This window comes from Canis lupus, chromosome 8, assembly GCF_048164855.1.
Source record: "Canis lupus baileyi chromosome 8, mCanLup2.hap1, whole genome shotgun sequence".
Classification (NCBI taxonomy): domain Eukaryota; kingdom Metazoa; phylum Chordata; class Mammalia; order Carnivora; family Canidae; genus Canis; species Canis lupus.
Genome location: NC_132845.1, coordinates 17109833 through 17137292, shown reverse-complemented (window position 1 = coordinate 17137292; position 27460 = coordinate 17109833). Strand labels below are relative to the sequence as shown.

Here is a 27460-nt window from a genome sequence, read left to right as displayed (position 1 = left end):
ATCTTCTAATTTAGTTTGTGTTTATTTAATTATTTATCCATTTCAGAAAGAAATTTACCAGTAAAATGACTAATTTTTAAAAAGAAACCAAATATATTTCAGAGGCTCTGCCAATGTGTAATGTCTTCTAACGCTGGCCAAAAATAGCAGTAGACTAATTTTGAAATAACTGTTTTCTCTGTAGAATTCTCAATGTTATTCTCATTTGCCCTCCTTTCTTGAATCCCCCACCTCCAAACTCCCACCCCGGAAAAAAAAGAAAAACAGATCACAGTAAATTTTGGCAAGGAGTTCTATTTGCATCATTTTCTTAGAAGTCACGTGCTTTGGATTTCCTCTTGTTTATGATATATTAAAATGCCTTCCAGATGTTTTTAATTATGAAAAAAAAAGTTTTCAAGAAAGCAGAGTAATCCAAATAAAGTTTCCTCTTTTTTTTTAATGGCCAATAAATTAGTATATTCCAGCTTATCAAACTGCCCCATAATTCTGAGGGTGACCTCTTTAAAGAAGGTCAGGCATTGAGTGAGACAACTACATTTGGGCAGAGGCAGGGTTTTACCAAGAACACTTTTAGTTCCTGTTTCCAATTGAGCCTGCTCCCTGCCTGGGGCCTAGCCTGATGTACAAGCCCATTGGCTGGGATTGCTTAAATGTCCCACACAAATATAAACACCTCTACAGTGTTGGGAAGATGAAAGGAATAGCTTATTGATATTGTATATGCTAACGTTTGGATGTGGGACAGGAAAGACAGCACTGAACTGCTGGTATGCAGTGCTGAAGCTGGGCTGCATGAAGAGGTTTTCATTTACTGATGTTGGATGTGTGCCCAGACTGCCATAGTAGAATTCAGGGAGAGACATAGAAAGGAGGAGAACCACAGAATGGTTTTCGTGAACATCCACGTGGGGCAGAAGAATAAATACATATGAAGACTATGTTTCCAGAAATGAAAGGACTGGCCACTGGGGAACAATTGGGAGCCCCCTCAAGTCCCACCCTGGTCCTCTTCATTTGTACTTGAAGGTAACTGTTCATCCTAATTTTGATTCAGAGCATGAGTAAGACTATAATTCGGCTGAAAGAGAAAGACAGGGCAGGGCAGGAAGAAACCTTAGCTCGCTTTGCCTGTTGTTGTTTTAAGCTTAGCAAGGAGAATAAATGTGTTTTTCTTTTACTAATGTTACCAAAAGAGAAAGAGCTTTGTGGATTATAGACTTGGTAGCTTTTTAAAATGTATCTGCTGAACATCTGTCATGTGGGACAGACCAGGAACCTTAAAGGAAGTAGAGATTTTTGTGACTCACAATGTGAATTTAAATTTAAATGGGATGTTCATTGGCCTCACTTAATGGCGCATTTTCTGATAATTAACTCTCTCATTGGTCTAACCCCACCTCATCTCTCTGTTTATAACTTTAAGCATATTTGCCAAAAAAGACTAAGTGTGTTAATGATGATAGTTTGGGAGAGATAGCTCATCACAATAGGTGTCTGCCAAGAAGTGGTGCTTGAGAAAATTTTAAATAAAGAAAATAAGACAGTGTGACACATACAAGCTAGTCATTCAGTCCTTATTTACTGCATTCCAACAACATACAGAAAAGAAATGGAATCCTGTAGAAGGGAGAAATTCAAAGAAGTTTCACTAGATAAGAGTGGATGGGGCAGCAGAGGAAAGTTATGGGATATTCTAGAGGCTTCCAGGTCAGAGCATAAGGAGATTGGAATTTACAGGAAGTGATAGGTGTCTTGAGGAGAGAAAAGGAAGTTCACCAATGCTTGCTACAGGCGTTCAGAACTTGGGATTTTGCAACCATGCAGAAAATAAATACCAGATGGGGCCAAAATATTATTTGTTTCTTCAGTCAAGATGTACGCAATGGTGATGGGCAGGAGATAGCAGCACAAATGAAAATAGCAGGGGTATCTATTAATAGCAGTGTCATTAAAGAAAGCATCACTAGTGGCCATTCATGATGGCCACTTGATGCAATTTGAATTAAGAAATTGGAAGAATCTTTGAGAAAGAGTTACATCTGAGAGGAGGACAGGTCAACAAATGAATCATGTGAAATAGGGCAAGTTAGCAAACTCCCATCCTTTCCGAAATGATGAGACTTTTGAAGTTACCAATAGCATCAACCTAGTGAACAGAGGTCAAGAACCATAGATCGAGAGGTCCAACAGCTCAGTTTAGTAGACATTTATCTCTGACTTCCCACGTGTTAGAATTCTGAGTACTCTTGAAGAAACAAAGACTGACACTGGAGCAAGAATTTCCTTGGCTGCTCTAGCCAGAAAATGCACCTGCCGATGTGGCTTCAGCCAAAGGACATCTCCCTTAGACGTCAGAAGCCCACTGTAATCATTCAAGCTTTCATCTTTAGGGGGAAAGCGAGTAGGGCAGTGAGGGAAAGAAAAACAACCCCTAGCTCTTTGTCTTGCCAAATCAGAGCTGTAATCCATGGAGAGAGAGATGTCCCAGGCAGGTCACTGTCACATCCAAACAGTATTGCTGACATTCTCCCAACAGACAGCCCTTGCCCTAAGAGCATATCGTTTTGCATTCCAGGTATGACTTGCTCAGAAATAACCTGAATGCAGCCCCAAGTTACCTCCTTCTTCTCCTCTTCCGTCCTCCCCACCTTGCTCTCTCCATCCTAGATATACTGGCTCTCTTGCCACTCACACTACACATGCTCCTACCTCAGGTTGTTCTCTTCGTGATTCCTTTTACCTGCATATTATCACCCTAGATATCTGCATGGCTTTCACTCTTACTTCTGCAGGTACTTGCTAAAATGTGACTTTATCAAAGTGGCTTCCCTGACCACCTTCTGCAGACTAGATCCGCTTACCCACGACTACCTCCATCCCCTTTATCCTGCTTGATTTGTCTTCAGATTATTTGTCACCAGCAGATAAACTATATAATTTGGGGGTTATTTCTTGCCTTCCATCACTCACATGAGAACTCCATGAAAGCAGGGCCTTTGTCTCTTTTATTTCTTACTAGTTTCCCAAACCTAGAACAGTGGCTGGCTCATAGTAGGTGTTGAATAAATATTTGTTGAACATAGGAATTTATATCCAAAGGAAAGCACAAAATGCACTCAGACACAGACAAAAGATAGAGTGATTCTCGTTGAAAGTTCGTGAAGGTCTTAGGAAATACGATTGATGTGTATCTACTTTGTGCCCAGGTCAGTAGTGGTAGTGGAGGGAACGAGAGAAACAGAATGAGATTCTTATCCAACAGCATTCTTCAAAGGCTATACTATGTCAAATCATAACGATATCTGAGAATAATTATTAGAACTAAAAAGGCTTTGGAAACTAAATCATTATGAGAGATAACTTAAGGAAATTATAATTTTCTCAGCCTAAAGAAAAGAAAACAAAGCATGGAGGAGATAGGAGTAAGGGTCAGAGGATGGACAATATAGCTGCCTTTAAATATTCCAGAGATATCCTCTGAAATAATGAGTAGATTTATTTTCTTTTGTTAGGACAGAAAGTTTTAGGAAGATCTGGTAATTTTTTTCTAAAATTCTAATCATTAGAGTGGTCCCAAAGCAGAATTAACTCCATCACTGTGTTAAATCAGAAATAATCTGAGAAGACCATTTTAAGCAAGACTACTGTTTTAGGTAAGACATTATACCTGATGACTCGTCATTGAGTATCTTCCAAACTTGGTTTTTGCGCATGTGCACACACACATGCACATACTTGTTGGGTTTTAACTACAAATCTCCTAGCTAGTTTCTGAAATAGAGGACATCCAGTTGAAATTGAAGTCAGATAAACAATGAATAGTATTTTCTTATTATAAGTAGGTCTTATGCAATATTTAGAGGAAACTTTTATCAATAATTCCTTTGTTGTTCATCTGAAATTCAAATTTAACTGGACATCCTGTATTTTATCTGGCAGCTTTGTGCTTTAGGGAACAACATAACAAAACAAAGGTGTGTGAGTCTTCAGAATTCAGAATTTCCGTGATTAATGTGATAAAAATAAACACAGGGGGATGGCATACTGTAATTTATTCAAATATCTATGGATATTATAATTTTGGGGCAGATCTGAGGGGATTGATCTTACAGCCATACCACCAGATGAAGGGTTTATTGTTTTCTCTTTATCTTTTCACTTAAAAAAAAATTTTTTTACAGTTTTTGAGAATTCTAAAATGTGTTTGTTTTAATGTTGATTTTGGGAGGTGGGGCACCATACTGTCTGGAGAATTTTACAGGGGACTCTGTCCTAAATGATTCATAGTATATTGTGCCGAGTCTTTGGCTTTCTTAGTATTTTCTTATCAAATCTAACTTCCAATTCAGTTATTTGGGGCCTATTCTTTAGTATTAAATATTAGTATTAATGCTGAAAAATAATGAGATTCACTTTTAATAGACCATAATTTAAAAATGATAATTTAATTAGATTAAAATAAACCACAAGATAGTTACCAAACAACTTACTAAAATTTTAATCCAGATCAATAGAAGTATGGTTCAAATGATACTAACAGAAGAAGAATATTTCTGTCTAACAGCTGAAGAGATGCTGTTGTAAGGGCTAAAAGCACAGAACTTTGGAATTATAAAATTCTTGACAATTTATTAAATTATCAATTCATTTTTAATCTATTTCAAGTTTTATGCAAAAAGTGAGGAGTTGTAAATATTTTCAGTTGTTCTATTTCTAAAAACCTCCTTTCAGCATTCACGTGAAATGCAACGGCCTTGTTACAAAATGGGTTCTGACCTCAGAAGGCTTAGGCTTACTTTGGAAGGGTAATATGAACAGAAGTGAAACGATTACTAGAAAATGGATTCAGTGTGCTATCAAGTTCTAAAACCAAAAATTTAAAGAATAGAGAAATCATGGGATGGAGTCATTGGGAAAGCTTCTCAGAGAAATGGGGGCTTAATGTGTGCCATGTCGGGTGGGTTGGGAATGCATACCTGGAGAGTAGAGTGGATATAAGGCCAAGGAAGAGGCAGTGTGCATAAAATTTTGGACAAACAACATCAAACAAGAATGAGGATAGGAGAAGCCAGTGGTGACACACAGAACGCAAGGAAAAAGTAGAAATACTTCTGTTTGGAAATCATGGCACATGATCATGAACAGGAAACAGTCATATTGATCAGGACCGCCAAGGCCGCACCACGGAATTCAAGCTCACTGTCACAGGCTTCATAGAGCCATCGTACATGCCTGTCCAATAAATGGGCATCGTGAGAGTGGCAGTGCTGGTGGTATTCCTTGTGAAGTCAGCTCAACAAAACCGACTCAAACCTCTGTCCTATCCAACCAAAACTCAGAGGACAGCAACTGACATTATCATTCTTTGAGTATTTCTCCAAGAAAAGTCTTTTTTGTTGTTGTTTTTAACATATTTTCAAGCTTGTAGGGTTACTTCTATTCAGAATGAAGACCTACGGACTTCTCTTGGTGGATACAAATAAATACTTAGGTGCCTGAGAATTTCAAGTGGGTTAGTGGCTCGGTGACCAGAAGTGAGAGAATAGTTTGATCCTGACTCGTCGCCACAGGCAGATCCCCCACTGACAGCCACAGGGGTTTGGCCTATGTCCGGGCTTTCAGATCAGACACCAAGATTACTTTCTGAGCATTAATCTCTTTGAGACCAAGCACACTGTTCAAAGAGATGTCACTTCCGAGCCATTATCCCCCATCGAAAGAGGAAGGCATTTTTGTGAGATATATTTTTTTTGCCAGCTCGTCCATCAGAGAATATTTATTTGTTCATTAATTTCTTTTATGAACATTGTACAAGTTACACAGTACAGTACCTTCTGATCATTTATTGCCCAGATTTATGCTCCGTGACTTGATGGAAAGAAAGTGCAGCCCCAGCATGGAGCTCCCTCATTCCCTGTGTAAGCAGTTGTGCCGCGATTTACAGGGTAAAGACATTCTTTTTAGACACTGTAATTAGCACTTGTCTTATTTATACATCTCGTTTAACATTGTGTCCCCTTTAAAAATATTTTTATTTAAAACGACATGCAAGGAAATAGCTCAGCATGCATTAGGGGAAAAAAAGAAGAAGAAACAACAAACCACTGATAAATCCATCTGTTAAAAACCACGGTACACAAATTAAAAGAGTAAGTTAACATTATATGTCTTAATCCCCTAGTACCATTGTTCGTGCTTACTGTTTCTTACAGAATATTCAAAAGATATTTTTCCAGTAGACCAACTCCTTTGAGTTCACACCCTGGAAATGCTTTGCTTGTTCTAAATAGGTCCATTATGCCCTCAAGCACCCACATATTTACTAACGTCCAGCTTTAGTAAAACTAGCTATATGGTTTTCCTCCTCTACTATTTATTTTGTCTTCTCCGACTCTCCCTTCAAACAATTCTTAGTTACCCAAAGATGTATTAAATTCCTCACCACCGAAGTTTGTCCACTAAATGCAAACTGTGATTCTGCCTCTAGCAGAGCAAGACGCAGTAACTCAACAGTTCTGAGATTTCTTTCTTAATTCTTAAATGTTTCCCTTCCTCCATCCCTTGTGAGATAGGTGAGAAAAGCAATTGCCCCCACTGCTTAATGCATCACAACTCCGAAACTCACTCCATCCTTGTAATTCTGAATCCCAGCCCAGCTGGCGGTTCCTGGATTTCAGACTCTGAATATGAGTTCAGCACTTTTAAATCAATCACTCTGAACAGTATTTCTGTCAAATGGAAACCTTTTCTTCTTTGGCAGAAAAGCTTTCCTGATTTTGACTGCAGCCCTAGAGAACTGAACAGTCTCATAAATGAAACCAGGATGTAGGAGAAAAATTAAACTAGATATAATTTTCTAACATCGTCGTTGGAAGAGTCCTGTTCCATTTACTGTTCAGGAAGACGAAGGCACCTCTGTACCCTGTAAGATTTTTCAAACAGTTTCCCCGTTCCAGGTTAATGGCTTGTTGCAGTTTGACTAGCAAGGGGTTACTTGGGTTAGGTAGTAGTAGCAGGAGGAATGAAACACTCCTTAGATTCTATTCCTGTAACTTAAAATTCTCCCTCCAGTTATTAAAATGTTTTTAGAACTAAGTTACATCATAAGTTTGGCTATTTATTGCTCTTAGCGGATTATATCCTCCTCTGAAAGTCCTAATGTTGGTGGGATGGATCGGACAGTACCGAGGCCTCTTGGCTGAGCCAGATGTGACAGTGACACAGCAGCTTCAGAAATCGTGCTTCTTCCGTTTTGCTAGGACAAGTTTAAATCTGGGGCCTTGAACATAAAGAAATAATGTCAAAGCCCTGAAAATGGTATAAGACACCAACTCTTTGGGGGCTTTAAATAATAATAATTCAAAAAAAATTTTATAGTTTTTACTATTCACAGAGTCAACTATTCCTGACTCTTTACATGGACCTCCTGCAGAGAACCACATGTGATCTATTGTACCCAAACATCGAGGTAACAGAAACTAATGCTTCCTATATTCTCAGCTTTCAACTATGCTCTTTCTTTCAGGCATACATGGGTCTCCCATCACATAAAATAATCTAAAATATATACAGAAATATAGACTGTAAGATTTATGGAGAAAAGTCCATGGAGAGATGTTGATTTACTCTGCCAGATTGCACTGGAGGATTTTTTACAAATGCCATTTCCTGCCGCTTTTCATACGATGACTGTTTCTTATATCTTGATATCTCCACAATGCCCCAAGTATTTCATATAATCCCTTAGATACCTTGAAATGATTTTATCTTTAGAGAGCCACTGATTTGTGGACATTCAACGTGAGATTTTTGAGTTCCAAGATACGCACTGGTAATTATAGGTAAATGTGAACAGTGAGGAAGAAAGGTTTCAACATATATGAATATAACTAGCAAATTTATGGAAATACTATTGCAATAAGTACATTCATTCACTCAACGTTTATCCAACACATATTTATTGAGTGTTTACTATTATTGAGTGCCAGGCCCTAGGTTAGCTATTGTAATTCACGAGTAAGAGAAACAGACATGGTCCTTGACTTCATGAATTCTGAACATTGCCTTCATTGAAACAGGAGCACCAAACTCTTGAATTCTTTAGAGAGACATTGCAGGACTCCATTGCTATAGAATTCTAGAAGTCTAATTTAAGTGTGCAGCAATAATCAAAGAGCACTAAGGAAAGGCCATATAAGAGGTGTGTTTCATATGGATGGCTAAGAAAATCATAGAGCATTTGAGCTAAAAAGGACCTTGAAGATCTTATATCCCAGCCTCCTTATTGGAAGAATGAATTTCTTGTTTATGTTAACATAGCGGTTGATGGCTGACTTGAATCTATAATACACATCTCTTGACATCCAGGAAAGTACCTAACCAATCAGTGCTCTTTGAATATCTGTATGATAAATTCAAATTCAAGCATATTCATTGCACAGGAAACTGTCTTGGGTTGAATCGTGTCCTCCATCCCGCAAAATTCATATGTTGAAGTCCAGTATATTGTAATGTGATCTTATTGGGCAACAGAGTCATTTCAGATGTCATTAGCTAAATTATGGTGAAGTCCTATTGGCATAGGGTGGACCAGTCCTCAAATATGGCTGGCATCCTTGTCAAAAGGAGAAATTTGGACACTGACGTGTTCACCAGGAAAATACCATGTAAAAACTGATATTCCACTGTCACAAACCAAGGAACTACCAGGAAGCTAGGAGAGAGGCTTGGAACAGATCTTCTCTGGTGCCTTCGTGCCTTTGGAGAGCGCAAGGACCTGCAGACACCTTGATCTCAGGCTTCTAGCCTCCAGCATGGTGAGACAATAAATTTCGATTATTCAAGTCATATACTTTCTAGCATTTCCTTACAATAATCCTAGGAAACCAAAATAGAAGCCAATTGTATTGTAGGCTTGTTCAGTTTGCTTTTCATTCATCAAACATGTATTTATTGAGCACCTACTATGTGCCAAGCACTGCACAAACAAGTGGAGATACAAAGATGAATGAGACCAAATCCCTCTCCTCAAAAAATACACAAATATACGAAAGCATTAAATAATGATGTTGGGTTCCTCCCACCCCGATCTGGGATCCACTTCCATCTGTGTGGTTCTTTCCCAATAAATATGATGTATTCCCCTAATCAACACTGGAAGACTAGATTCCACTTCTATCTTGGGTCTAGCCTCTTCCCTGGAAATATGTGAAGCTTGCCTCCCAGACACAGTAACCCTCTCCAATCAGTGAGTCATGGGCTGGGGGTGGGATTCGGGCCAGTGACAATCCCTTAGCATGCTATTAAGCCAAGCATCTTAAATCCACCCACCAGAGGAGCGCACAGAGGCCAGCACTGAGTCCCTGTCATGTTTATCAGAGCCATAAAGTGAGTATTTAAAATTTTAAAGTTTTCAAATGAAATATACAAAAGTTGATTATTTAGCAGTTTATCAACATTGCTCCCCGCTCCCATCCTCTGTGGCAAAGGGAACAGACAATAAAATTGTTCAAAAGAGGCTTCAAAGCTACTTTCTGCCATTTTACTGCAACTTTAAAGAGGTCTAAAAACAAGTCTCCCAGAAGACCCCTGGCCGGCTTTGCTGTCTGCACCCCTGAGAGCTTGTTTGCATTCCTACAGCTGATGCTGTTGGAGTCTGTCCCTGTCCCTTCCCACCGGGACAGCGCTCACTTGCGCCTTCCAGGGCTGTGCCTGTGACAACCAGAAGCCAGAGCAAACTGCGGGAACTCTGGCCCACAGAACCCACAGTGAGACAAATCATGACTTCAGTTGTCCCTACTTCATCATGACCCATTGCCTTTCTCCATCTCCCAGGGACCGTCCCAGCAACCACTGCCACAACAGCGCTCTCATGCAAACAGTAAGAATGGAACTAAAGGAATACACAATCAGGCAAAGGTTATGATCACCATTCAGTCGTTTCTCTTTATGAGGATGGAAGGATTCCCACATACACACGACAGAAAATGAAAGGAGAGGACCATGCTTCTCCCGAGTCGTGAGAAACATCTATATACTATTTGTGTTTCTAGAAATCCCGCCAGGATAGCATGCATGATGAACTTTTAAGTGAACTTATGAGGGTCTAATTATCCATGGATTTTAGTGCAGTTACTATTTTTTACTTGAAGCCAATTCTGTTTAAATCTTACCTTTTTATCTAGAAAAATAAAAAAAATATAGGCTCATAACATCCAGGGTATTCCTTTTAAATCATGGAGGGTAAGCCAAAAGGTCTAGTACGTAGGCGATCTCTTTAAGCCTTGTTGGCCCTTTTGTGTTCTTGTTTTATTGTCTCTTTTCAGCTGCAAGAGAGCACAATGGGCAACCAAAATGTATCCCCCTGTGGATTTATATTGAACTTCCTGAAATTAAGCCTCACCCACGGTGGGTACCATATTCTCATTTGCCACTCTGTGTAAGACAATGGGAGCATGTAAATTGCACCTAAAGAGTGGGTGACCCAAAGTGAAATACAGAGAAAAATCCAAGTTCCAGCACATGGTTATGAGATGACAGAGAGAGGGGAAAAAGTTAAGTAACATATTATTATTATTATTATTATTAGAGTTAGGTACTCAGTGACTCAGTCATTTATTTCTTCAAAAATCTTTATTGGGCACTTAGTATGTGCTGGGTACTGGGCTAACATCTAGGGATATGATGTTGCACAAAAGGAGATGTGCTTACTATCCTCACGGAGCTTACGGTCTGATGAGAGGAAGGCCTCCATCAAATAATGATAGAAATTAATTACTTAAAAGTGCAAGTTTAAGTGCTGTGAACAGTAATTATATAGTGTTACGTGGGTATAAAATGAGCCAGTTTTACCTAGTCTGGGGTGGAGGTCAGGGTAAGGGGGGCTCAGAGGAGCCTTGCCTGAAAAAAGAATCAGTGAACGAAGACTTAGAGAAACTGTAGGAATCAATTAAACAGCCAAAGTTGGAGGTGGGGATTGGAATGGGGCAGAGAACATTCCAGGCAGAGTACGGAAAGAGGTCACGCATCCTTTGTGGAAGGAAGAAGGGCACATTTCAGGACCTTGCAGACCCGTGTACCTGAACACCTGGCGGGAAAGGTGTGAAATGAGGCTGGAGTGTAGTAGGAGGCAGCCAGTCCATGCAGGGCTTGGCAGACCTGTTGGCAGGGCTTTGGAAGTGATCCAAAGAGCAATGGAGAGCTATTGAAAGGCTTCAAGGAGGGAGAGTAACATGAGGAGAAAACCATCGCCTGCTAGGATTAGCTGCAACTCACAAAAACTTCATGCTACCCCCTGACTCCACTCCCAGCCCAGAGCCACATCTCCTGGAAACTCAGCATCATCGCAGTCCTAAAGGCTCAAATGATTTGATTTTCTTGCACATTCATTGAACAGTTTCATATTCCCCAACAAAGGGGGCAATGAACTATATTATTCAAGATGCAGCAATTTGGACTGCACACCTAGCAAGATTAGCAACTAATAGTAGATTTAGAAGACAGAATATTCCATTTGGAGTATCTCAGCAGAGCCACATGCTAGGAGAGCAAGTAAAACTTGTTGAAAATGTTTCTGTATCACCTTTAATTTCCTTCAGTCTCTACAACGGTACATATTCCAGACTATCGAAGATTATCAAAAGTGATAGTAATGTAATGTAAGTTGTTTACCTTCAGAAATAATGAGCTGATTCATAATAACAGAGCAATAACCACACTTCCACGTTACTGGCCAAGAAAACCTGGCTATTACCCAAATTTGGGGAAATCACACCACAAACACATGTTAATTTTGGCTGCCCCTCCTTACTTAACTAAATGTTTATTTCAAATTATCTGAGCTCCCTGCATTCATTTTCATCCCCTCTTCAATACGCTGTGGATGGAGGACTCTTTTCGAAACTTGAATTTGCTTGTGCCATTTTGCCAACTGCAATGCTGGTTTCCCCCATTTTCGGAGGGCTGATGGCCAAATGACAGCAAGGCCATGAGGAGGCCCCTTGTGCAGCCTCACCTATGTCTTTAATTTCATCCGGCCCTGGGCTCCCCACCACTTTCAGTGCCTGGCACTCCATGGGTGGGGAAACAGTACTGTGAACGAGATCCAGCCTCTGTCCTCAAGACGCATGTGGTCTGGTGAGAGATGTTACATTACATGGATTCCATTACCGTTGTGTAAATGGGCAACTTTTGACACAGTAAATGTAGGATGCCAACAGAGCACAAATGACCAACACTTAATCTAGGCTCATCGAATCTGGGGATTTTTTTCTGGGTTCAGTGTCCTCTACTATGTGGCTCCAAGGATGAAGACCACACAAATTAAAATTTAATTATATGTGTTCTGATACAGGCCACTCTTTTTTTGTCTTTTTCTATGCTAATCTTGTTTCCCAAATTACACTGTAAACGCCTTGAAGGCAAAGACTGTTACTTACACTAATACATCCTGAGCATTTTCCGTATAGTACTGACCACATGGTATGTGTTTCTAAATATATGTTGACCAATTAATAGGACAGTAAATTCTTGCCTCAGAGTGTGAAAGGCAAGGGAAGAGTGCTAAAAGAGCTGGATATACCAAATAGACGAGGAATGAAACACAGTGGCCCCGTGGAAAAGGCTGGTACAAAGACAAAGCTTTATTGGTACTTTTAATTTTTTTCAGTTTAACAGTGATAATGATATAACGACTCTATGATTTAATTGGCAGGTAGGAGCCAGGAAAAGACCTCACTAACTCACACTAATGAGAGGTAGGCCCATTGCAGTCCAACGGAGGTTGCTCTTAGTAATTGATTTTCTATTTTTAAAATATGTGCTTAGCTCACTCGGGCCAACATACACACCAGTTGACTGCAACACAAAATACACTTTGTTCTTTCATTTTGTCAAGTGTGGTTGCATTTTAATTATTTATGATAATGCTTAATAGTATATTAGTAAGTGTCTTGTAGTGTGGCATGTAAAAATAATGAAGTCTCAGTAATATGAGAACATGATAGAGCTCTCAGCTATTAAATCTTTGCTGAGAAGTGAAGTGAAACTGCGGGGTTCTTTGTGAGAATTGGGGTTTGCAGATTAGGGAAGTGAAAATTAGCAAAGTTTTTCTGAATTACATTTATGAAGTATATATGGTGGTATTTTAAAATGCATTGAATATGACTAAAATGTTTGAATACGACGAACATGTTGAGATACATGGTTCTTTTATGTAGGCCGCTTAGGAGATATTAAAACTTAAAAAAAAAAAATAGGCCTCAGCCGGTATTTTACTTGATGGTATGCTTTTTATATACTTTATTTTTATTTCTGACTCCCACAAAACACATTCTATCTCCAGATTATTAAGAATAATTTGAGCATGTGAAGGTTTTTTAAATTTCAAATTAATCTTTCTTATGGTTATGGATGGAATTATAATCATTTCCTGGGGAAAAATAAGATTAATGTTTTAAAAGTTATATAAGACTTCATATTTTTGCTATTGGTATATTTTACATAGTTTTTTTACATAAATATTCTGTTACATCCAACTTTCCAATTCTAAATTCCAGAAATAAATTTTACAAGATTCAGTTGAATAAATGTCTGCCAGAAGACTCCACCAAATTCTACCTCCAAACACCATCCCCCCTGGAAAAAAAAAAAAAAAAAAAAAGGCCCTTTTTCTCTGCAGCAGGATCTTTGTTCTTTCCCACCATTTTCGAAGTGTTTGCCCAGTTCCTTTGTCTTGGTAATTGAAAATGTTTCCCAATCCTTTCTGGCCTTCTCTGCAGACCATTTCTTCTCTTTTTTGAATAGCTCCTTCTTCATTTCCTGGCCATTTTGTCCTCATCCCTGTGTTCTCTCATAGCTCATCCCTCATTCTCTTAAAACCCTTGTTGGCACCATGTTCCTGTTCTAATTGGTTCTATTCCCTCACCCACTAATTTTATGAGTTCTCTTTCTCTCCCCACATTCATTGAGGACTAAAATAAGAGTTTTGTCCCATTACTAAAAGATTGAGAATATCTGTATTTTGAGGTTGTACATTTTAAGTGGCTGATTTTTATGGCACAGTTTGTATTATGACTTTCAGCTAATTGTTGAGAGAATAAGAATTGAATGCTCATAAGAACACTTATGGAAAGCTTAATCATATTATAAAATAAAAATTCAAAGATAAAGCGGTCTTATCTCTAATTTAAAGATTGATAACAAAGGCAACCTTGCAAATAAATATACAAATTATTAGTCCAGATGAATATTTTGGCAGTATAGCTCATGTTTATTTCTGTGTTTTGTTTATAAAATGAAGAAAATATGTAAAAATATATATGTAGGCACTCATAGGGTTTAAAATTTGTATTTGTTTTATGCAAATAATTGATAGCTTCTCTGAAAACTTGGTTATAAGACTAATGATACCTCTCATGAATAGGGAAAAAGATATGCAAAAGAACATGTGTGTCTAAAGAACATGGCTAATACACACAACTTAGAAAATATAACATAGTAGGCTTCCCAAGAGGAGGTCCTGGGGCCTCAGGTCAATAGGAAGCTCATGTAGGTAGAGAACACAAGGTGAACTATACTTTGGAGAATGCTTCAAGAGGCTTGAAGATGATTGTAGTATCTCCATCATCATATCAGCAGCTGAAGGAAAATAATTTGTTCTTAGGGCAAGACACTGGCCAGAGTAGGGGCCCTCCAGGTGGCTCAGTCTGTTAAGCTTTTGCCCTCGGCTGAGGTCCTGATCCTGAAGTCCCAGGATAGAGCCCTAAGTCAGGCTCCTTACTCAGCAGGGAGTGTATTACTCCCTCTGCCCCTCCCCACTTGTGTTCTCTCTCTTGCTTGCTCTCTCTCTCTCTCAAATAAATAAAATCTTAAAAAATAAAAAAAGAAAGAAAAAGAAAAAAGACACTGGCCAGAGTAAAGTGGAGCAGAATCAGATTCAGGGCTAGGGTTTCTCAGAATAGTAATTTCCAAGACAAGTGGGCAGAAACTAAGACACAACCAAACAAACTTCAGTCAGGGAACTTTGGGTACGTGAGAAAAGACATTCACTGAGGAGTTCAATGGTCATTGTAGGAATACTGGGCCCTTGAACTAATGAGTAGTGTGCAAAACATAAGAGCACAGTAGTTAGGGCTGAGGTGATCAGATGCCACTGCACTAGGCTTGAGAGGAAAAAAAATATATTGATGGCTTTGGAAACTATGGTGAGTGTCACCCCTCAGGAGAAGTAATTAAGAAACACAGCTGGGTAAGACACAATCAGAGGCTGACAAGCAGTGATTTCTAAAGTAAAATATCTATGGCTATATATGTATCCATTTAAGTACACAAATAAATATGCATTTATGATAAGTATGCACATATACCAACACAACACAGCTACTTACCATCTTGGATCAGAGAAATTTGTGCTATAAAGAGTCTAGGCTGATGTGTAGAAATACCACCCCTTTATATACTCCAAATGTATCCAGACACCTATGAAATTTGACATGTTCCACATTCTAGTGCTTTCCAGTTTCTAAGCATATTAGGTACATACTAAAGAACAAAGAAAAGAAATGGTTTTTTGAGAACTTCCATTTCTAGGCAGTGACAAATCAGATAGCTTAAAAACTCTCCCAGCAATAAAACATCTAGAAATTTTAGCAAAACAAATATATAACATACATCCTTTTAAATGCATAGGCCAGATCACAAGAATGTCAGCAAAAATCCCATGGTCCAAAAGCAGATAGAAAATTGATTGACAAGCAGTGTAGTGAGCTGGAGCTGATACTTCAGTGCTAGGAGGAAGAAGGTTACCAGGGAGCTGATACTTCAGTGCTAGGAGGAAGAAGGTTACCAGATTCAGAAACCAAGGAATAAGAAGCAAGATGTAAAAGCCATAGTGAGAGAGAGAGTAATACTTGAGACTCTATTTATAAATCTGAAACCAGACAGCCCACCTATACAGAAAACTAAGGATGCTTTTCTGTATAAACATAAGCTATAAGTGAGAGGGGGTAGGAAATTACATACTTGAGAATTTATAATCTTGTTTCCATTAGGCAGGTATGCTCTCAAATTTATACTAACAGTGTGAACCCCCTCAAACCAAGAAATTTACATCTCATGGGCCCAAGCTGGGATGATGTATACAATCACACACAAAATGATGAAGGGGTAGACTTTCACCAGGCTTAATATGATTGTCACAGATAAATCTTTATTTAAAACCAACTCTCACAACTTAGAATTTACAAAACACACTAGAAAACAATTCACCATGGACAAGAGTGATCACGCACAAGAATCAGAGAATTATGTATATATACACTCTATTCTCACTCAAGAAGTTTAAATACTATAAAATAATTATGTTTAAAATAACTAAATACTTTAAAAGCAGTGAGAACAAGATACAGGAATAGGATACTATAAAAAAGACCAGTCAGCTATTGAAACAGTAGAAATAGAACATATAAAAATGCTAAATATAGTCCCTAAAAATATAAACCTAATGATCTATTTAAACACAAGATTAGATCTAGCTAAAGAGAGAATTGGGAAACGGAAGATAGATCTCTGGAAAACATTCTTATGATGTTGTGGAGAAAGGTAAAGAGAAGGATACAATGGAAGAGAGTCTAAGAGACATAAAGGGTCAAACAAAAAAGTCAAACATATATTCTGAAGGAGTCCAGAAGAAGAGAACAAGGAGAATGGAGAAAAAACAATATTGAAATGATAATTGAGAAATTGTTCCAAATTTATATGAATGTGAATTATCAGATTCAGGCAGTACAAGCAATCTCAAACATGATAAATACAATTGAATCTGCACCTAGACACATCATACTAAAACTTTAGAATGAAATTTTTTTAAAGATTTTATTTATTTATTAGAGAGAGAGAGAGAGAGAGCACAAGCAAAGGGAGAAGAAGAAGAAGACTCTACTGAACAAGGAGCCTGACATGGGCTCAGTGCTCAATCCAAGGACCCTGAGATCATGCTTGAACCAAAGGGAGACACTTAGTTGACTGAGCCACCCAGATGCTACAGAGCACCATATTTTTAAAAAGCTTCTCAGAGCATCGGAAGAAAAGAAAGAACATTTTTGAAAGAATAAAAATATACTGAAAGCAGAATTATCAATAGCAATACTAGCAATTAAAGAGAGTGTTGAATTCAAATAGTCATCAACTGAAACTATGCAGTTGTGATCACCCCGCAGAGATAGATGCATCTTCACCCAAAGTTCAGGTCAAATATCATACCTGATGATGCCACATGAACACCAATAAAGTATGAAAAGATTATGGATCCCAGAAGGAGGCTTTATGGAGAAAACAGATTCCCAGGCAATTCTGAAAAGAGCCTGAGAGAGTGTGGTATGGAGACTGTCTTATGATGGTTACCTGTTTAGGAGCTGAAGTGAGGATTTCCTTGCATAATCCAGGGTTTAAATGGCTTAAACTTTTTGCAGATGAGGACCACAGTACTATCGTTGTAGTAATCCATCATGGGATGCTATTCATTCTTTCCAGGTTAAAAAAAAAAAAAGACCAAATTGGGCTTTTAAATAGAAACACAGTGGAGATGATTGCTCTTATTTGAAATAAGTCTTATGTAATAGGTTTCAATCCTTAGAAGCCTTATTTTAATTTATAGTGGCCATATGGACTGTTTTAATAGGGGACAGGGAAGTGAAAATGTCCATCAGATCTTTTTTACCAAGCCAACTGTGAGTCCCAAAGAATTTCCTTTTAATTTATTTATTATTGAGGATGAGTATTTGTGCTCATTATAGGGTATTTTGGGGCATTGGGTAATATGGCTATGGGAAATTGAAGCAAGGCAATAGTTCCAATAGTTAAGATGTATCATATGTTCAACATTATGTTCAACAACTCCCCTAAGATTATAAGTGGTATCTCATTTGAACTTAGTGGAATCTCCAAGTATAACTGTAATTTGAGCCCCTGTATTGATTAAGGTCATGAAGTTTACCCACTGATAGAGCTCATTAGATGTTAAAGTTGATTCAGAACCTATGTTACAGAGGCACAAAAACCAATTAGTTTTGTCTTTTTGTAGTATAATTTCTTGTAGTAAATTTGGATTTCCAACTGGGTCGATAGATGGACTTTTGTGTGTGTGTGTGTGTGTGTGTGTGTTCATTTTTTGTTTCCTTCACGTGTATTCGGGATTTTTTTTTTAAATTCAGGGTTTTTTTGTTTGTTTGCTTGCTTGTTTGTTTGTTTGTTTATTTGTTTGGTTTTGCAAACAGTGGATATACTTTGGGGAGGTCTTCTCCACCTTGATTATATTTATATTTCTTCCTTCTTTGAGTTTCATGTTAGTATCACCAGGGTTAGGGTCCTTCCCCATGGCAATAGTTGAATTAACGACTTGGCTGTGCCACACAGGTGTCGTAGTTGTTATCCTTATAATCCTATCAGGATCCTTTTTGGTGACAGAGGCATAGTCAGCAGCAGCAGCAAAGGCATTTTGTTGGGTCCCAGTGAGAAATCTGCTTGTAGGAGCATAGACATCAGCATGTCACATGGAGAGTGCTCTTCCTCCATGTGAGTGACCACTGAATGGGCCAGTATAGTGTCCTGGATATCTGTCTTTTTCCTGAGAGCTCTATAGGATGGGAACTAATGCTGCTTGAGAGTCAAAACCAACAGTTACATGGTTTTTGAGTTGTTCTCATTATACTAGCATTAGTCCTGGCTTATGCTAGAGTCAAGAAAAAAACAATCCAATCTGAGACTTACAGATAGGTCTGTATGCACACAGCTCAGGGTCCCTTTAAAGAGGGCCCCAATCCCACATGCCTGTCTTTAAATGCCAATCAGCAAAGCTTCCAATTTAGGTTTAGTAGGACTCAGCAAACACAGTGTGAAGAAGCACAGTTCAAGGCACAAACTTTCCAGGAGGCAGCAACACAACTAAAGGACATACTAGTCATCAGGCAGCAATGTCATTTAGCAAGTCAAAGTAAGAGAAGACGTCATTGCTCAGATTCCTTGCTCACTGTTCCAATTGTCATGGTCACTACTCAAAGACAGAATGGATCCACCCTCACCCAAAATATGGTTCAGATGTTGAAACTAATGATGCCACACTTACACCAAGAGGATGCGGAAAGGTTTATTACATACACAATGGAGCTTTTTGAGGAGAACAGGGCAGGTTCTCCAGCAGATCCAATATATGATGTGAGACCAGAGAGGGACAAATAGCTTGGGGTTTATGTTGGGGGTTGGAGCTGTATTGGGTTAAGAGTTCTCTCGTGTGGACCATGTTTGCATGGTTTGAACTACCTGTTGACTCTAAAAAAGCACCCAGGCTTTCTTATCAGTTTTCCCAGATAAGTGGCAGAAGGTGATGGGGAAGCAGTGAGAGTCAAAAAGGACCAGCAGTCAAACATCAAATGTGGAACCAGACTATTACATATATGATTAATTAACTATTATTCAAGAATGGGGATAAAATCAAATGTTCTTTTAAAAACTGAATTTATCATAAGTAGAATCTCAGTGAAGGAATGAGGACTGAAGAATATACTTCCAGTCAAAGAAACACAAAGCCAGAAGGAAAGTCTAAGATGTAAGATGAAATGGGGAGCAAAGTTATGGGTAATGTGACCTGGGAAAACCCACGATGAGGCCCAGTTCTCTGAGTCTGCTGAGAGACTCATCAGCTTACCTGGTTACATTCACAGAGCACCAAGTTGGTTACTGACAATGTGGCAACATGCAAGGTAAGGAATGTCCCAGACCTCCTGGAATCTACATTCTCATGGAGAAAAGAAGGCTGTGTGCACACAAACTGGCTGCCCCTGCTGTCCCTGCTGCTTCTGCAAATTCTTGTGGTCCAACTTCACATTCTGTTGTTCCTGTTCTTTGATTTGACAGCTGTTCACCTCAGGTGCAAGTACACGATTGCTCTTCTACTTCCAACAAAACAAAGGATATTGAGTCTTATGTGCACAGAGCTTCGGGCATTTACCCTAAATCAGAAAGGGGAGAGGGCACGTCAGTTACTGAAACAATACCCAAGTACCTTACACTGACACTTGAGACTCCTTATAACATCTTGGAGCTGCTTATACAGCCATAGATCAACAGTAACTTCCTAATAAAGCTTTTTTTTTCTAAGATTTTTATTTATTCATGAGAGACACACAGAGAGAGGCAGAGACACAGGCAGAAGGAGAAGCAGGCTCCCTGATGGGAGCCTGATGTGGGACTCGATCCCTGAGCCAAAGGCAGATGCTCAACCACTGAGCCACCCAGGTGTCCCCCTAATAAAGCTATTTAAAATGAAGTATCCCTTTCTTTGTTCTCCCAACCAACTTTTTCCTACCTCTTCTTTACCCTTTGTTCCAATCTGCTTCTATTATTGTTCACTGTATTCTTGGTGAGCCACCATATCATGATTCTAACGCATACGATTCCTGACTTTGGAAGATTTGTGCTTGATTGCTGGATTGCCTCTTTATCAGTTGTGTGATTTTAGGCAAGGTTACTTAATTTTCCCAAGCCTTAGAGTCTTAACCTGCATGATACTAATAGTACTTAATCAATCATATAGTGTACTAAGGATTAAAAGCGATACAGCCTACCATGTGTTTTGCTCAAAGCTTGGCACAAATGACAAAAGTAATGTCAGCAAATATCATCGACCTGTTTCCTCCACTGAAATGTAAGCTTTTGAAGGTGAGAGACTGAGTCACAATCTGCTCGATGGCTCAGCATCACCTAGCCCTGTGATATGCATAGTCATATATAGAGAGGACTCTCTTTCTCTCTCTGTTAATAAATTAACATTTATTCTCAAATTCATTAAGTACAAATTCATGTTTAATCCTACCATGAGATTCATGCTTCTCTCTGCTTCACATCCCTCTTTGTTTTAGCTCGATTTTTAAAATCTGCTTCTGTTTCTTTACCTTTTCGTCTTCTCAATCTCAACAGTCATCAAAGTCCCAAGAGATAGGCCAGAAGAATGATTTAAAAAAACAAAACAAAACAAAACAAAACAAAACAAAACAAAACAAAACAAAAACAACCTTTTTCATCAGGCAAAGCAGGCATGGAATCTAAATGGCATTCGATTGCGGACCTGCATTGGGACAGGGGCCTTGAGCATGGGCCGTGACCTCCGGGCCACAGCAGCAGGCCGGGCCCAGCTCCCGGCGCACAGCTAGCCAACTCCGCGTGGCCGCCCTGTGTGTGGTTGTCCCCCGGGGCTCTGGCAAGGGTAGCAGGAACTTCTGTCCCCTTGCTGATTTCTTGAGCATGACGCTCCCAACTCCATCACGGTGGTGGCTGCCATTAGCTGATGAAGCCAATGAAGCGGGCAGCACTCCCCGCTGCAACTGGCCTGCAAAGACGTGGGAAGGGGCCAAAAACTCGGAACAGAAAGCCGGGGCACTGGATTTTCTTCGGGCTGTGTTTTTTAGAAAGTGGAGTCCCCTCAACAAGTCCTTCTACACCGGCTTTGAGCAGGTGCTTCCCCAGCCACTCGAAGCACCCCCCTGCTGGGCCTCATTCCTTAACCTCCCTAAGTTAGTACAGTTAATGCTGTGGTTAATGGTTTCTGGAAAGACGATATCCATCAGCATCTGAGTATACACGTTTTGGCCTAAATATTGAGCAATCGTAGGTATGTGATGCAAAGCCTGGGTGTGCCCGCCTGGAGAACGTAGCTCGTTAGGATTAATCTTTTACAGAGTGACTAATGCGCAGGGAATGGGGCCCCTTCCTCTCCAACTCGGGGAGATTCCGTCCAAGTTTTCCAACAGGTCTCTTCAGAAGGCAGCTGGTCGCTCTTGAAGACTCGGCTCAAAGATACGGACGTAAAAACCTTGATATATGTATATATATATACTTTTTGACTTTTGTATACTCTAGCAGGTTCTTGCAAATCAAACAGCAGAACCGAAGCAGAAGACTGACTGCCGAATGCACGCCCAGTGGGGGGAGAAGTGTGTGGGAATCATCCAGCCTCCTTCAGGAGCTACAAGTGCAGCCTGCTAGAACTCTGTATTTCCTTCTGTTCTGATTCCCCAGCTCTGCCAGACTTTTGTTTGAAAAAAGCATCTTTATGAGGCAGTACATTTGTTATGTTGTATCTGAGAATACTTTTCTTTCACCTTGGTTCCTGCTTTTAACTTGAGTGAACTGACTTGCTCGCTTGAGCTGCCCTTACAGGAGAGACCAAAAGAACACAAGCCAGGTGACATGAGGCCCAAGACCCCAGGCCGACCTTATTAGGGAGATATATTTTTTTTTCCTGCCAAAATTAGCATAAGAGCATTAAGAGTTTTTGTACCAGTGCCGTAGTCAGCTAATAAAAGTCAAATCCTTTTCCAGGGAAATGTAATCGTTACTCCTTGTAGGGGGAAAAAAAAAAGGAAAAAAAGAAAAAAAAAAAAAGGAGGGGGATTGCTGTTTTATCAATAAAAGCATACCGAGCTGAATACCTACACAAAGAAATTTTCAGTATAATTTATGGCATTTCATCACGTTGAACTGCATTCCAAGTAATTCACCCTGGCAGTTTTACTCTCGAAATGGAAATCTTTATATTTTTTCTTGCCTTGATCAAATGAAATGAGTTTGTGTTCAACTATAGTCCATGTACTTGATAATTTGTCTGACTGGGTAAGGTTATTAGCAATTTAAGAAATAAACCCATTTGGATTTTCAGAGAGAGTTTAAATAGAACTAGGAGATTGCTATGATGATCTCTTAAAAATTACAACACACAACAGTGAGATTTAAGTAACAAGATTTTCCATACACCAAGGAAATTCAAACTCAAATTCCCTCGATTAATTTCCAGGGATTAGGTGGTTGGTATTGAAGTCAATGAAAGATACGTTTTACAAAGCTGAGAGGTCATTCAGTTCAGAAAAGCAGACCAAACACACACGATCTTCAGTGTTTCTGTGGTTAAAATGCACTCAGATCAACTGGGTGAGAGATTTTGTTAGATTCTCCAGTCTGGTCAGAATGAAGTAGACGGAGGTGGTCACAGCTAGAGGATCCTGAAGGTCTTGACTGATAAAATGTGAAGCCTGTAAGGGAACCTGAAGATTATTTAGCACAACCCCATAGTTTTATAAAGGAGGAAAGTGAGGCTTGAAGAGATTAAGTGACACGACTAAGACCACTCCACTTGTCTGTATAGGTGCTCACTGTCTTGCCTTTCCTGTAGAGATCTTCTAACTCTCCCATCCTATTCTTTCAGGAATTAATGATTTTCTTGAATTTTATTTTGATTCCTTTTGCTTTTACATTTTGTAGTGAGACTGATAATTCTTAGATAAAATACCAATATACAAATTTTTCAAAATTGTTACTTTTTAACTTTCATATAGCTTCTTGTGACATTACAAAGAGATGCAGATGGCATTTTACATTTGGATTCCGCTTTCTGATTCACAAAACACTTGAATATCTCAGACTTGCCAATAAGAGAAGCCACTTACTATTTAACCAAATAAGGTTGAGCAAGGCTAAATGACTTTGCCAAGGTCACACAGTCAGGCAATAAAGAAGTTAGAATTTGAACCCAATACTTTTTATTGTGCATACCACAAAAACTGTGGATGGATAACTAAGGTAAAGGGGGTAACTCATAAGGTTCTCATTGAGGAGGAGGAATTAAACCAGTATTCATTTGCTATCTTTCTGTAAGAGCTTCACTTGGTGGCTAAAAGCATGAGATTTAGACCCAAATAGAAATCCCATTTTTACCTTATACTAGTTTGGAGACATTAGTTAAGTGATTTCTTTAAGTCACAATTGTCTGTTTAAAGATGATAGTAATAGCCATAGGTTTTCTATGACTATTAAGTGGCTTTTTTAAAAAAAGATTTTATTTATTTATGAGAGACAGAGAGAGAGGCAGAGACACAGGCAGAGGGAGAAGCAGGCTCCGTGCAGGGAGCCCAATGTGGGACTCGATCCCAGGACTCCAGGATCACGCCCTGGGCTGAAGGCAGCACTAAACCGCTGAGCCATCCGGGCTGCTCAAGAGAGTTATGTTTCTATGAATTTCAGTTAACTCTGTTGGTAATTATCCTGTCTTTCAGAAAGTAAGCCCCTTTAGGGCAAAGATATGTGTTTTGTCTTTAATGCAGAGTATCAACAATGATAGAATATGTGGAGCTATGTAGATCCTCAGAACTTCATGTGTTTTTAGAAAAGATGTCCAATAAACAGTTGTTTTTATTGTAGTAGAGTTTAACATTGACTTTGAAAATAAAACCTACCCTGGGTTGACTGGCTGGTTGGCTTCCTATTTCTATATTTATTTAAGTATGAGATGAGAGGTGTGAATTTTCTATTCTGTCCTAAGGTCTCAATTCTCACATGCCTCTCATGTGGGAAGCATCTTGCTCTGCCATTGTTTCTCTGGTGTTTAAAATTATAGTATGTAAGTCTTGTAGCATGGTCTCTAGCTACTTGTGTGGCAAGCTAACCATATTATCTGATGCTGAACCAAAGAAACTGTCTAGTCCAGTGGTATAGGAAAATTGGCTACGTGGAACTTACTGATAAGCTATAGTATATGTACTGTACTTTTTGAAATTTAAGGGTTTTGATGATACACAATTTTTAATTTGCATGCTAGCTTTGGCTACCTCATGATATCCAGCTCGACCCAAAATGGATTTTTTGGGTTTTATGTTGCATTAATTTATTTGCAAATCAGATTGAATATAACACACAAATACATACACATGTATACGTGTAGACTTTGTATGACCAGTTGACTGAGGAAGAGAAAGCTTAACCCATCATGCAGATGCTTCTTCTGCATGATATTCAGGCACCACCCAAAAGTGAGCAGCTGCAATACAACACTGCCCTTTCTGGGACATCCTTGAAAGACAATGGTAATGGGAAATCCCACCAGTGGATGAAACTTCAAGCAAGACACCTAGATACACTGAATGGTAAATGGCAAAGGGTAGGAAGAGTGTATAGATCCATTGGCAGTGGCCAATGGCTTGGCTGCATGGTTAGAGATTTGGAAGGAACATGAATGGAACATTGGCAACAAAGAAATTTGGAAAGAGGTATGTGGATAGACCTCTCTGAATGAGAAAAAAAAAAAAGTGAAGATATCTGTGTAACATTTCAATGATCACCAAAGGGTAACTTTAGCAGAGGAGAATTTTAGCAATCAAGTAGATAGAATGAGCCATCTGCTGGATTTCAATCAGCTTCTTTCCCCAGCCACCCCATTATTGCCCAAAGGGTCATGAACTGTGTGGCCATGGTGGAAAGGATGGAAGTTTTACATGGGCTCAGTGATATAGACTTCTATTTACCAGTACCAACCTGGCGTCAGCTATTGCTGAATGCCCGCTATGCCAGCATCAAAGACCAACACGGAGTCCCCGACATGGCACCATTCTCTAGGGTGATCAAACCGGCTACGTGGTTGATTGCATTGGACTGATTTTGTCATGGGAGAGGCAATGCTTTATTCTTACTGGAATGTACACTTATCCTGAGTATGGATTTGCTTTCCCTGTACACAATGCTTCTTTCAAAACTACCATCCGTGGTATTTACCCACTGTCATGGTATTCCACACAACTGCTGGTTGGGAGGGTGAGGAAACTGCAACTGACCTCCAATTTGGTAGCTGGGGTGGGGCAGAAGAAACATACACTCCACACTAAGTGGATATTACCAAGTGGCCCCTGGAGTTGCACTGAAAGTTCTGAAGTCAGAGGGTGAAAACATCAGACTTGTATTGAAAACATTTAACTCTAGGAGAAGCAGAGATGTAGTGAGGTATCATTTGTGTTTTCCAGGCCCTAACAGCCTGAGGGTAAAAATAGGTTTGCAGGAACAGTTGCAAGGCATTATTTTCCTGGCTATTCACAGACCACTCCTACTAATTTTTTTTTTTTTCCTAAATAGATCTGAGAGCCCTCAGAGGTGTCTCCTTACAAGGTCAAGTCCCTTTGGTTATTTGGTGATATTCATTATTTCCTTCTTCCCTGTTTAAGTGTGTAGGATCTGGAGCAAGACTCCTTGGGACTAAGTCCTCTCATTATCCAAGTGAATGCAGTCAAGTTATAAGGAATGAATAAGTTAGTATACGTAGAGTACTTAGAACAGTGCCTAGCACATCGTAAATGCTTAATAAATATTAAATACGACAGTTGTAATTCCAATTAGAAAAGTGCTTTTCATTCTGTGAGTCAGAATCCATTGGTCCATAAATCGATTTACTAAGACTAAGCAGCATGTTTTTAACACAAAAGAATATAGGATACAATATAATAGAAAATATCAACTGAGTGTAGAAAAGATCAGAGTGCATCATATGACAAGGGTCAGCATTGTTTCCTGAAACTATGTTTCGGTGCTCATGGGTATGTGTGCACCTATGCATGTACGTGTGCTCAACTGGGATAGAAAATAGATTTCTCACTGTACTTAATGATCAGAAAGGCAGGTGTGTTATTTTTGCTGCCTTATCCGTAACCCCTAGTTCTTGGAACATAGCAGGAACTCATAAATATTGGTTGGGATCAGTGAATGGATGCATGAGAATGCTGGCGTTCTGTGGTCATGTCTCTGGTGGTTGTCAGTGTCCAAAGGGGCTGTTCTGTTGCTAATGCACAGTCCAGGGGCAAAGGCTGCTGTTTCTGTGGCTGCCCCCTGGCATCTACACCAACGTCACTGACGGAACTCAGTTCTCTGCTGAGGACACATCTTCCCCTGGCTGCAGACGATGCTGAAATCAGGGTTGTTGAGGGCTCCCCTTCCAGTGTTCTCTTGATTGAGGTGAAATTAAGTGGTCGGTTTCATCCGCGGCCACCTGACACTCAGAAGTCTGTGAGGCTGGCTATAGGACATGGACTGTAGATACGCTGTCATCTTCAAAATCATCTCCTTCTTCTGACATTAGCTCATTTTTCTTGAACCACAACTACCTTCTTTGGGATGCCTCAGTGGTTCAGTGGTTGAGCGTCTGCCTTTGACTCAGGGCGTGATCTCAGAGTCCCGGATCGAGTCCCACATCCGGCTCCTGCGTGGAGCCTGCTTCTCCCTCTGCCCGTGTCTCTGCCTCTTTCTCTCTCTGTCTCTCATGAATAAATAAATAAAATCTTTAAAAAAAGAAAAAAAAACCTACTTTCTTCATTTCCACCTTCCTTGAATCTTTGTTTCTTTATCTTTTATTTTTTGGAGATACTAAATCTATCATAATAATCAAGGCCTATACGAAGCCTTGCCTACCTAGACCTATCTCAACATGCTTGTATCCTGTAGTGAACACAAGTGATCTCATGCGGTTATCAGGGCCTTTGGCAATATTCTTGGCAAGATACGACAAGCGACGGAAACAAGTCAATGGCAGTGTTAATTGAGACCTAGTAACATTATCTTGAGGAATTTAGGACACTGTGCATCCATTCAACGATAA

At 39.4% G+C, this 27460-nt stretch overlaps 2 long non-coding RNA genes across 3 annotated transcripts in view; one reads left to right on the top strand and one right to left on the bottom strand.

Annotated features, from left to right (window-relative positions):
- The first annotated feature begins 565 nt into the window (after positions 1–565).
- The window catches only part of LOC140637896 (uncharacterized), a 189857-nt gene continuing 162962 nt past the window's right edge, over positions 566–27460 (top strand). The window contains exon 1 of one of the 2 annotated variants that reach the window (XR_012034973.1): positions 566–1029. This is a non-coding gene — a long non-coding RNA (uncharacterized lncRNA). The remainder of the gene's footprint in view (positions 1030–27460) is intronic. The other variant, XR_012034972.1, reaches the window with a different exon arrangement.
- Positions 19132–21826, bottom strand: LOC140637897 (uncharacterized). Its single transcript, XR_012034974.1, has 2 exons — positions 20949–21826; positions 19132–20006 (listed from the first exon to the last, which is right to left on the bottom strand). It is a non-coding gene; the product is annotated as an uncharacterized lncRNA (long non-coding RNA).